The 12500-nt window shown below is 41.2% G+C and overlaps 1 protein-coding gene across 2 annotated transcripts in view; it reads right to left on the bottom strand.

The window, feature by feature from the left end:
• The window catches only part of LOC125044613 (5'-nucleotidase-like), a 76824-nt gene that overhangs the window by 35942 nt on the left and 28382 nt on the right, over positions 1 to 12500 (bottom strand). Inside the window, exon 2 of one of the 2 annotated variants that reach the window (XM_047641367.1) lies at positions 5917 to 5963. The exons of the other annotated variant lie outside the window; for it this stretch is intronic. The gene's annotated coding sequence lies outside the window, so the exon portion shown is untranslated. The remainder of the gene's footprint in view (positions 1 to 5916; positions 5964 to 12500) is intronic. 2 annotated transcript variants of the gene reach the window in all.

The following is a 12500-nucleotide window of genomic DNA, read 5'->3' on the forward strand; positions in this document are numbered from 1 at the left end:
CGTATAAATCGAACGGAAAGACGGAGAAAGTGCGTGGAGGAAGGATGATAACGCAAACCCCATTTAAAAAATTTTCACGTGTACTGTGTATGGTTAATGTGGGGTTTATAAATTTTTGATTTTTATATTGATTAATTTTATATTTAGTGTTACGTTTTTTGGGGTGTGTGTGTGTGTGGGGTGTTGGTTGTTGGGTTTTTGTGTTTGAAATTTTAATCTTTTTATTATTTATTTAATTTATTTATATAGTTATTTGTGTTTATTTATATTTATTGATATTTAATTTATTTTTTAATTTTAATTCTTTAATTTTTAGTACAATTTTAACAACAACTAAACCACACACACACACAACACACACAACAACACCACACCACCCACACCACAACATTTATTTGTATAAAAAATTTATACGCTTTAAGTTTTTTTACATATTAAAAATTAATATACTTTTTCTTTAATTTTTCAAATTTTTTTCAATTTTATAATTACCTAAATTAAATATTACTATTTAAATAGAGATTTATATTTTAATCATTTTAATTTGTTAGATAAATATAATTAAATTATAATATTTGTAGTATATTTTTAAAATTTTTTTATAAAAATTTTTTATAAAATTTAATTTACGTATGTATATATTAATACATATACAGAAGATACATGTACCGTAAAAAACTGGTGCATGCGTATGTGTGTGTGTGTGCGTGCGTGTATTGTGTATATATACACATTCACCGACACAATAGCTGCACTTGTTAGCAGCACATTCAAAAGTCTGATTTATCTTATTTATTTATTTATCTCCCTTTTTTTCTTTTTTTTCTTCTTCTTGTCTCCTAAAGGGTTCACGACACCAATAAACACTTAGGAACGCCGACGGTGGCAGCACTGTTATCTGCACGGCGGCGGAGCGTGTGTTATTCCCACCGGAGCGCAAAGGCGAATTTGGAGGGAAGAAAATTCCGGTTTTGGGGGAATCTCACCCGCTCGATAGACACAGCGAGCGAGAAATGGCAGTGGGAGGGAGATGTGAGAATGAGGGAGGAGGGGGACGGGGGAGGTGGACGCGGGGGAGGTGGAGGTGGAGGGGAAACAGGGGGAGGGGGAGGGGGAGGGAGAGGGGGAGGGGGAGGGAGAGGGAGAGGGAGAGGGAGAGGGAGAAGATGGATGGGAGGATTAGGGAAGTGTGTGAGAGGAGGAGGAAGAGGGAGGGTGATGGACGAGAGGGAGCGAGGGAGGGAGGGATAGTGGTGGACGTTGGGAGGATCGTTCGAGGGAGGTTATAGTGGGAGGGTTAGGAGAGGGAGTTGAATCGAGAGAGGGGGATGAAATGATGTATGGGGAACGGGCGATGGAGGGCGAGATTCGAGGTTATGAGAGAGAGTGGGAGATTTAGAGGGAGAGGGAGAGGGGAAGAGGGAGAGGGAGTGGGGATGAGGTGAGAGGCGAGAGGGTGGAGAGCGGATAGGGGCGAGGGAGCGCGGGGGGGGGGGGGAGAGACGAGAGGGGGGAGAGAGAGATTGAGAGATCGACGAGAGAGGAGATATGCGAGGGAGGGAGGGAAGGGCGAGGGGGGAGGGAGGGAGGAGGGAGGGTGATGCGTGAGGGGGAGGGAGGGTCGTGAGGGTCTGGAGGGAGATGGGAGGGACGAGAGTGAGTCGGGTGGAGAGGGGGATTACCAAGGGTGGGTTGGAGAGGGAGGAAGGGAGGGGATGGGAGGGAGGGGAGAGGTGAGGAGGCAGAGAGGAGTGAGAGAGAGGATTGAGAGAGAGTGAGAGGGAGAGTGAGAGAGAGAGAAAGTGATGACGATTGAGAGCGAGACGATTACACTTTGAGAGAGAGAGAGGAGAGAGAGGGAGTGTGAGAGAGAGACGGGGGAGAGCGGGGGGAGGAGCAGTACGTGAGGGGCGACCGCGTCGTCGTCGTCCGTCGTGGTGGTGTCCGTGTGTCTCGACCTACTTGCCTGTGTGACCGTGATGCCCCGGCGACGGAGTGCCGGTGCGTCACGAGGACAGTGCGACCCACAGTGTGTGGTAGTGTGTGTACTGTGGTGAGTGTGCGCACGAGTGGGTGTGTGTCCGTAGTGGCGGGGGGTCGGTCCCGGCGAGAGATGGGGGGTCTCATGAGCAGGATCCCGAGAGAAGAAAGATAACAAATCCCCCCCCCCCACCCCCCTCTCCCCCCCTGTGTGTGCTAGGTTTTGGGAGTTCTGGAGAGAGAGAGTTCTCCATGAGTAGGGGAGAGGAGAGAGAAGAGATCTATGACGGGATAGTCGGGATTATCGTGGGAGAAGATTGAGTGAGGATCGGAGAAAGAAAGACGTGTGGGAATGAAAGATGAGAGAGAGGCCGGGAGGCGAAGCTGGAGAACGGAGTTGAGAATGGAGATGGTGGCGACGAGTGGAGGAGAGAGATGTGTTTGGAGACGACGAGCTCGTGTTGAGGATACGGATTCGAGGAAGAGGGATGGAGTGAGAGAGAGAGAGGGAGGAGAGGAATGACGTGAGGAGGAGGATGAGCGTAGGATTACGAGAGGTGAGGAAAGAGAGAGTGGACTGAGACGTGAGAGGTAGGAGGACGAGAGAGGAGGTGAGGAGGAGAATTCTCCGTACGATCTTGTGGAGAGCCCGTGGTATGAGATTGAGTGATGTTGTGAGAGAGTGAGAAGAGGTCGGAGATGAGACGATGAGATGGAACTGGATGAGTGGATGATGGTGGGAGTGGAGATGTGTGTATGGAGAGATGTGTATGAGGAGGAGAGGTGATTGAAGGAGGGAGAGAGAGAGATTGGATGATGAGCTAGGGAGAAGGAGAACGAGAGGAGAGAGATGAAGCGCTCGCTGAGACGATGGAGAGATGTGAGACAGATGAGAGTGAGGAGAGGATGTCGAGAGAGAAAAGAGGGAGGTGAAGTTGAGTCAGAAGAGAGAGGAAGGACAGAGAGTGACCCCGAGAGTGGAAGCGAGATCGAGAAGACGGAGAGGAGCGATGAGACGTGCGTCGAGTGAGATGGGGCGAGACGAGAGGGGGACGGTGAGGATGATGAGATGGAAGAGATGTTTGTGAGGGAGATGGATGGAGAGAGGAGAGTGAGAGAGGGCTGGTGGAGGGAGGTGAGAGATCGAGAGGAGAGAGGAGAGATGAGAGAGATGCGGAGAGGAGAGAGACGGATTGGAGAGAGAGAGATCTTGAGAGAGAGAGAGTCAGGAGGGTGAGAGAGAGTAGAGAGAGAGAGAGAGAGAGGAGAGAGACGAGAGGGTAGAGGAGAGGGAGAGGAGGAGAGGAGGGAGAAGAGGGATTGGGGGAGGAGAGAGAGAGAGTGAGAGAGTGAGAGAGAGATGAGAGGGGAGGAGGGAAGGTGAGGAGAGAGTGGGAGAGGAGAGAGGGGGATTGGGAGGGAGGAGAGGAGTAAATGAGGATGGAGAGGTGAGAGGGGTGGGAGAGGAGCTGAAGCTTTTTTTTCCGCCGGGATTTTAAAAAGCCCCTTTACAAACGCTTAACCTTTCAAATTAGCTTCGTATAAGAAATGTATCAAATATAACTCTTTTTTTGCATGTTAAAGTGTTGAATATCTTTCTTATTTTTATCTTTACTCACCAATTCTTTTATTTATCAAGGTTATCATCATTTGTTATTTTTAACAGTTATCGTTGTGTAATGATGGTTTACGTTTTCTATGTTATTGCTGATATTCCATTCTCTTTAAACAATTTCCTGCATATTGGCTAATTTTATTACTTTTAATTTAATACTTCTAGTTATCGTTACATGTAGAACTCGTTACCTTTCGTATACCGATATTAATGCCACTATTATATTCGTTATAACACCATTAATATTAATACCTATTAACAGCAGTAAAAAAAAACCCGACAAACTGCTGTAAGTTCAATTTATAAGGATAAAGATTGGTCTAACAGAGCATTTACTCTTTTTTTAACGAATAGTGATTAAAAAAAACAAAGATGATAAAAAAAAAATGTGTGAATCTTGCCTTGTGTTGAACATACCAATATAGGATCGCTTCATTGATTAATTTGTTCGATCTTTCTATCTCGCGTTAAAATACGAATCCGATACCTTAAGTTTATTAAAAATGTTGATTAACTTTAGGTTGGTTAAGATCAGTTAAAGGTTTTGAAAATTGATGCTTAAAATTTCAATAGAGAATTCCGAACGTTATACTAATGCGTGTGCGTTTGCGTGAAGAACTAGCAGCTTTTGTGAGTTATTAATTAATCTTATATACCACTTGCTCTTTTTCTTCTCAACATTTTTCCACATCCCAAATTTCTAAGTGCAAATTCCTCACTGCATTCTAAACATCTGATCCCACTGTTGGCAAATCTGATCTGACGTTGTGGCAAGATAGACGCCCGAATGGGTTCTTAGGAGACGAGAATAAATACTTTTTTCTTGGCTCGCTTGGTCAGTCTCACCGATGGCGGCGTTCAGCAACCTTCAACCGCTCTCAGAAAGGGCAATTGAGATCCTAAAGGTACCTGAAGTTTTTGCTCACTTTAATGGAAGAAAATGGCACTGAACTCAAACAAACAAAACACGCACACGCACACGCACACACACACGCACGCCACGCATTACATTATTACATTGCTAATAACCGATGAAATGCTAACCAAAAAATATCTTAAAGAGCGGTTAATCGAAACCTAACACTATGTTATAATCACATGAAATAAAATGGGACACAGCTTAAGAATAAAGCAGTTTCCGTAGATTCCGTAGATATTATTTAAACATGAAGTTATATGACATTATCCTCAAAAATATCACGCACGTCTAACGCCAGCACATCATGTAAAGAGAAAATATATTACCTTATTCGTATTTTCATTTTCAGATTTATTTGTTTTACTTATCCACTGTTAAACGTCGTTTATCATTCCTCACAAAGGCGAATTACACTATGATTATGGTAATGATTGCAAGAATGCTTCATCATCAGCGTCATCATACTTGTTCACATATTTAATGACGTCGAATTACTGTGGTGCAATTTTTTTCTCGTGCAATCACTACAGGGTAATTTTTTTATCTTTGTAATGTTGCTTGTCACTGACATTTTCGTGGATTTTTTTCGTGTTTCACTCTTGTATTATGTGCACGATTAGAGCACGTTAGACATTTAGTTATATCGATTTTTTTTTCATTCAGAATAGTGCAACGCGCAACCAAATATCATTATAACATCATTACACATTTTTTTTTTTTTTATCACCTTCAGCTAATTCGATTTCAGGAATACAATTTGAATTATAACTCAAGCATATTAAAAAATGACAGAAAATGAAATTAATCTAACTAAATATTCACACACAACTGTAAAAATGATTCTAAAACATGCCATCATATCTATAAAAAGTGCAAAAAAAATCAGTAGTTTCTATTATGAGCTTAACCAGTGTAAAAATGTAATTGCTACGCATGCTAATATAATGCATAACCTAACATGAAGTCACGGTCAGTACATTACACTAGCTCGAGGCGGCCAATAAACTTAAAATAGGACTCGAGTGCGCTTTTATATCCTAACCTTGGCCGTGGTATCCGACGCGTTCGGATCGAGAAACGAACGGGTTTCGAATCTGTTTCGTTCTTGTGGGTCGTAACGGCAGACTATTTATTTTGATTTTAACTTCACAGCAAGTTCGTTCATCACCATTTTCTCTGTACGCTTTCGTTTTGTTTTTGTTTACATTTTGGGTCTCTCTCTCTCCTACTCTCCCTCTGATGCTCCCTGTCTCTCCTTCTCATTCTCTCTCTCTCTCTCTCTCTCTCTCTCTCTCTCTCTCTCTCTCTCTCTCTCTCTCTCTCTCTCTCTCTCTCTCTCTCTCTCTCTCTCTCTCTCTCTCTCTCTCTCTCTAAAATAATGTAGAACGTAATACCCAATTACCTTTACGAAAACATGTGTCAGGTAAGTATCCTTCACTCCATCCTTACCTGGAAAAGAAATAAAAAAATCAAATTAATCAAAATATTTGTCAATAATAATAATAATAATAATAATAATAATAATAATAATAATAATAATAATAATACCACTTACAGATAATAACTAATATTTTTGTTGGCATAATAATCATAGAAATACCATTAACACTGGATGATAATACAATAATAACAATAATAAATTAATATAAATGTAATTAATAACTAAAAATTAAAATTAAAACTCAAAATACGAAAAAAATGAAATGTGAGTCTTTTTTTTTTCAAATGATTCCCTCTCTTATTGCTCACGTGTATCTTGACCTTATTGCATCTCGTTGCATCATGCTTAGCAAATATATTTTATTCCTTTTTTGTTTTGTTCCTGATCTCTCTCTCTCTCTCTCTCTCTCTCTCTCTCTCTCTCTCTCTCTCTCTCTCTCTCTCTCTCTCTCTCTCTCTCTCTCACTTTCTCGCTTTCTGTCTCACTTTCTGTCTCACTTTCTCTCTCACTCTCACTCTCACTCTCACTCTCACTCTCACTCTCACTCTCTCTCTCTCTCTCTCTCTCTCTCTCTCTCTCTCTCTCTCTCCCTCCTTCTCTCTCTCTCTCTTTTTAACACACGCACGCACGCGCGCACGCACCCACACACACACACACACACACACACACACACACACACACACAAACACACACACACACACACACACACACACACACACACACACACACACACACACACACACACACACACACACACACACTTTTAGAGAAAAAAAAGTCATCTACTACATTACATCTTGAATAACAAACACACTACTGTTCTCGGAAAAAAATATAAAATGAAGAAAAGCACAGGAAAAAACAAACACTTTACGTTGTTCAGCATTATTGTTTTGTGTTTTTTTCTACCATTATACATCTTAACAGAAAAAAGTTGAATTATCATTACCACCAAAGCTTCTTAATCATATACATTTTTCCCATAAAATTGTAATAAAATTATATTACATCGTAGAGCAGTGTAGGCATTCTGAATACCAGTGACAAGGTGTAGAAAAAAAGGGACAAAGAGAGAAAGGGGAAAAAATAATTGAGTGGCGTGATCAACATCAGTCCAAAAATAAACAACACAGACGCGGATTGCGCAACCTGAATTATTCCCATCTACCTCTTATCTATACTTGTACTTTCGTAAAGATCAAAAGAATATATATAGCTTGATAAGTACTAAATTACAATATTTCCGCTGTTGGAACCTCGAAAAAAATCGTGTTTTTTTTTTTTTTTTTTATAGTACTCGAGAGCCAACAAAGAAAATGGTCAGTGATATCATTTTGGCGCGAACTTATTCTGGCACCGAAGCCTTTGCCACAAGTGCTATATTTAGTCACTTCCACCGCACTCTTGGGAGATGTCAACATTTATCAGCCATGAAGAACACAGAGCCCTGTTTTAAATGTTGTGAGGCGAAATAGGCAGTGTAAACCGGTTCACGAACTTGCCAAGGTGTCTCCGGTGAACCAAGAGTAAATTAAATGTTTGGCATAAAATCAGAAACACTTACATTTGTTGTTGTTTGTAACTTTTGGAAATCGTGATGTAATGCTCATTAATGTTATGTAAGTAATTAGAGTGACGAAAATATTAATGGGAGAAGTTACTTGTATATATATATATGGTACATTTACGATCATGGTTGTTACAAGCAGGACATAATCTACTACCAGGACCCGAAGAACTTTCACGGAAAAAAGGGTGCTTCTCCCTTCCTCGCTCCCACTTTCGCCTTTCTGCTACCCCTTGCCGCATCTCTCCCTTTCCCTTTCCCTCTTCCAATCCCTCGGCCTTTCCCTCTCTCGCCATGCCACTCCCACTCAAGTCTCAAATCTTCCTTATATTCACTCTACCTCCCCGTTCCTTCTTGACCTCCCTTATCTCATCAGCTTCCTTATCCCCTTCCCTCCCTCCCCCTTCTTTCCTTTAATAAGTCCCCCCCTTCGAATTCCCTTCCCTTCCCCTTCCCCATCTCCCTTTTCTCTTTTAGTCTCCTTCCCCTCCCTTCTTCCTTTCCTCTCCTTTTCTCTCCCTCCCCCTTAATTTCTCTCGCTTCCTTTCTTCCATTCCCACAATCCTTCTTAACCAACACCCACGGATTGTCGTAGAAAGATCAGCTGTGCATAAACTGGCGATCTAACTACTCCTATATTATTATTACCATTATATTAGTATATTATTATTATCATAATTATTATTATTTTATCATTATTATTATTATTTTATCATTATTATTATTATTTTATCATTATTATTATTATTATTATTATTATTATTATGATAAAAATAGTATTACTATTATTATTATTAACAATATTGATAAAAATTGTTAGAACAACATTCGAACAGATTTGTAATATGATGAGTTTAAGCAACTTCAACTCCCTGGAAAGAAGGACTCCGGAATATGTTTTCAAGTATAACATGCTGAAGAAGGTACAGACAGATGGACGAAACAGAAGCAGAGATAAAATATATAAGTGATGCTTCGATAGAGAGTAAATATATATGTAGGGGATGTATTGTGTATGCACGGAATATTTTCCTTAGTGTAGAATTGAATAAATGGACCAACCCTTCTCTCTCTCTCTCTCTCTCTCTCTCTCTCTCTCTCTCTCTCTCTCTCTCTCTCTCTCTCTCTCTCTCTCTCTCTCTCTCTCTCTCTCTCTCTCTCCTCCCTCCTCTCTAATCTCTCCTCTTCCCTCTCCCTCTCCTTTCTTCCCTTTCTTCCAAGCCAAGAAATGACGGTAAACACATCAACAAAGCGGGTCAGATGTTCTCCGAATCAGAACATTGCTCAAGGTCGTGCATAACGTGTCAGGTGGCTATTACAGTGTCATCTTTCCGCCCTTCTGACTGACCTTCATAGCCATTATGCAGGGAGTCATCTGGTGTTTCTATGCTGTGTTAAAGGAGCGTATTTGATCAGATTAGCTGGTGTAATTACTAGTCATATAAGTCGCTGCGAAATGCAACATTGATCGCGTTCGTATTATTTTGGATTATATTGTTTATTCTTTTATAAATGTATATCTATATCTACATCTATGTCTATATTTATATATACATATTCATTCATATACATGTATAAAAGAACACTCACACACGTACACGCACACATACATATACGTATAAAAACACACATACACACATACAGAGAGCGAGAGAGAGAGAGAGAGAGAGAGAGAGAGAGAGAGAGAGAGAGAGAGAGAGAGAGAGAGAGAGAGAGAGGAGAGAGAGAGAGAGAGAGAGAGAGAGAGAGAGAGAGAGAGAGAGAGAGAGAGAGAGAGAGAGAGAGAGAGAGAGAGAGAGAGAGAGAGCGCAAGGACAAGGGGAGACTAAGCACACAGAGCAAACACACCCACAGACAAGAGGCAAAACAGAGTCGGGAGGCGAGACTCGACGCCAGCATGAGTCGTGCGTCACAACCCCATAGAGTCGTTTCGGATATCATTAAGCTGGCGCTCTTCAGTCTTATGAGTAAGCACTTTTAAGATACTGTGTCATCCACGTTATCAACAGGAAAATTCACCCAAAATACCTTACTAGCGGAATGAATACCGACAAACTAACCAGACGCACTCTTGTACAACCGAATCGTAGGTTAAAATCCTCCCGATGTGTCAGGATTACAAGGATATATGTGGATATTGCGACGGAAATAATACTGAAGTGCATGCGGCGGTATGTGGGAGGAGGGTGATATTAGAGGCCACAGGATGCCGGCAATACTCAAATAATGAGGAAGGGCGGGCTCATTCTCTCATCGTGAGGACCTCCGCCACTGCCCTTGGAAAGAAGGACTCCGGCTGTTCTGGTCTGTGCCTTGGCTATGTGCTGTGGGAGTATAATGTATGTTTGTTGTGAGTGAAAGCAACGACTTTAGAATTTTCATATTATAATTTTTGTTTGTAACTCCCCCATATCTCTGTTTCTGCCTTTGTCTGTATCTGTCTCTCTCTCATTCTCTCATTCTCTCATTCTCTCTCTCTCTCTCTCGCTCTCTCTCTCTCTCTCTCTCTCTCTCTCTCTCTCTCTCTCTCTCTCTCTCTCTCTCTCTCTCTCTCTCTCTCTCTCTCTCTAGATGTCTGTGTATATTTTATTTTATTATACATACACACACACACACACACACACACACACACACACACACACACACACACACACACACACACACACACACACACATACATGTATGTATGTATGTATGCCCCCCCCACACACACACACACATACACATACACACACACACACACACACACACACACACACACACACACACACACACACACACACACACACACACACACACACACACACACACAGTAACGCATTTTATATACGCACTTCCCCTCCCTCGGCCCCACTCTCGAGGGGCGGTACGCACCAGAGAAAAGCAGAAACACACTACTAGGCAGATCAGCTCAGTTTGAGCCGGACATTATATTCGCAAAACTTACAATTACGATAACGATTTAAAAAAAAAAAAAAAAAAAAAAAAAAAACGCCAGTAGGCCTAGCAACCAGCTATCAACGACTCTCATAGCATTCACCTAGCATTTCTGACGATCGATCACCTGTTCACCAGATGTGTTTTGTAGGTTGATTGACACTGACAGGTAGTCCCAGCGCCTATATATATTTTATTAGGCCTAACCTGAAACTGCGGATAACACAGTCTGCGGTCTATCTTTTAGCCTTTCGCCTTATCTTATGCTGGTCCGTTCTGTTCCGTGATAAAACATCAATAGTCTGCGTGACTCATATTCTCAACCTTCGGGTCGACGAGTCCTCAAAATATCGAACTCAGTTTATGAATCTGATCCCTTATATGTTCATAATTATGGTTATTATCATTATATACTTGGAGGATTCTCAGCCTGAGTTAGTACTTGATGTTGATCAGAAAGAAAACTCTATAGTTCAGTATGTGGTACGAAACAGACAAATGAAAGGTTTTGGATTTATTACAGAAATTATTAATATTACCATGTCATTTTAGAATGTATACAGTAATTATTTTACACATGTACTAAGTACCAACCCTCGCCAAGTAATGTTATAATTAAAATAACTAATGGTTTTGCGTCATGGCTAGAAATGTGTGATGAGGGTTAATATATAGCCAATTAACCAAATTATGATTAAATAAACCGATAAATAAATGGATAAATGAACAGATAAGTGAATGAATAAAAAATCGGACATCCAAACAAACAAACAAACATGAAAACAAATCATTACATAAAATAGATCTCTAAAAAACACCATATCATAGAAAAAAAAACCCTATTACAGCCTCTAGACCGTAAACAAGCATAAGATTAGGCCAAGGATTCGTCCAAAATGTATTCCAGCGATAAAACTTCGTCTCGGTAACAATTCGTGAGTCTCCCATGCGTCTCCGGCCAACAATCCGCGACCGAGGGGGGGAGGGGGGGTGTTGGCAGCCGGCCAAGCGTGAGGCACAAGGACGCTCGCTGCCAACATGTGTGTGCAGGAGATTCAGGGGCAACATTTCAGCGTTGGTCACGATCTTTTTCATACGAGCGCCTTCTTCCTCCATACGTTCCGTCCCGATGAAGGTTTGTTGTTTTGCATTTTTTGAAGGCATGATTTTATGGGTGGCATTTCGTTTTATTATTTATTTCTTTTTATTCTAATTATTTAGAAGTGTGTGTGTGTGTGTGTGTGTGTGTGTGTGTGTGTGTGTGTGTGTGTGTGTGTGTGTGTGTGTGTGTGTGTGTGTGTGTGTTTGTGTGTGTGTGCGCGTTCGTGCGTATGTGAATGCGTACGGGTGTGCGTGCGTGCGTGCGTGTGTATGCATGTGCGTGTGTGTGTGTGATTGCACTACTGTCCATGCGTGTATGTGAATACGTACACATGCGTGCATGTAAGAAGTAGATGTGTGTTTGTACCTGAGTAAGTGTGTGTATTTCTGCACTAGTGGGAGGACAGCCAAATGTGCCAGTGGACAGTGGACGAAGAACTGCCTACGTGCTGAGGTGAAAACAAAGCCCAATCCAACTGGCAGCCTTACGAACACGTCTCCTACAAAAAGACACGTCCCAAGGAGCTGGGAGGAAAAAAAGAGAAAATCTGAGGGAAGAAACATCCATATTTCTCATTCTTAAATGCCATTTATCCTAGTATTTCTGACTCACATTCTTTTAGTGATAATATTCTTAAATATTCAAATATCCATGGATCTACTTTTACTCTAATTAGCTCTTAGTACACGTTTATTTCTTGTTGTCCAGTTATAAATAAGATATATGTAGATATAACTAACATCTGTTATGCACGTATGTATCAACTATGTATTGATTGGCCTACTCTTGTAGAACAAGGCAAACGTGCCTAAAATAAATGTAAAGAACAACAAAACTGCGTAAAACTATTTCTCTTGGTGTAAGTAGTAGTGGGTAATATTTAATAAACATCTGTTTAGGATACATGTACTTAATTATGGCGAACTGATTAATATTCAA

This window comes from Penaeus chinensis, chromosome 36 (assembly GCF_019202785.1).
Source record: "Penaeus chinensis breed Huanghai No. 1 chromosome 36, ASM1920278v2, whole genome shotgun sequence".
Lineage (NCBI taxonomy): Eukaryota > Metazoa > Arthropoda > Malacostraca > Decapoda > Penaeidae > Penaeus > Penaeus chinensis.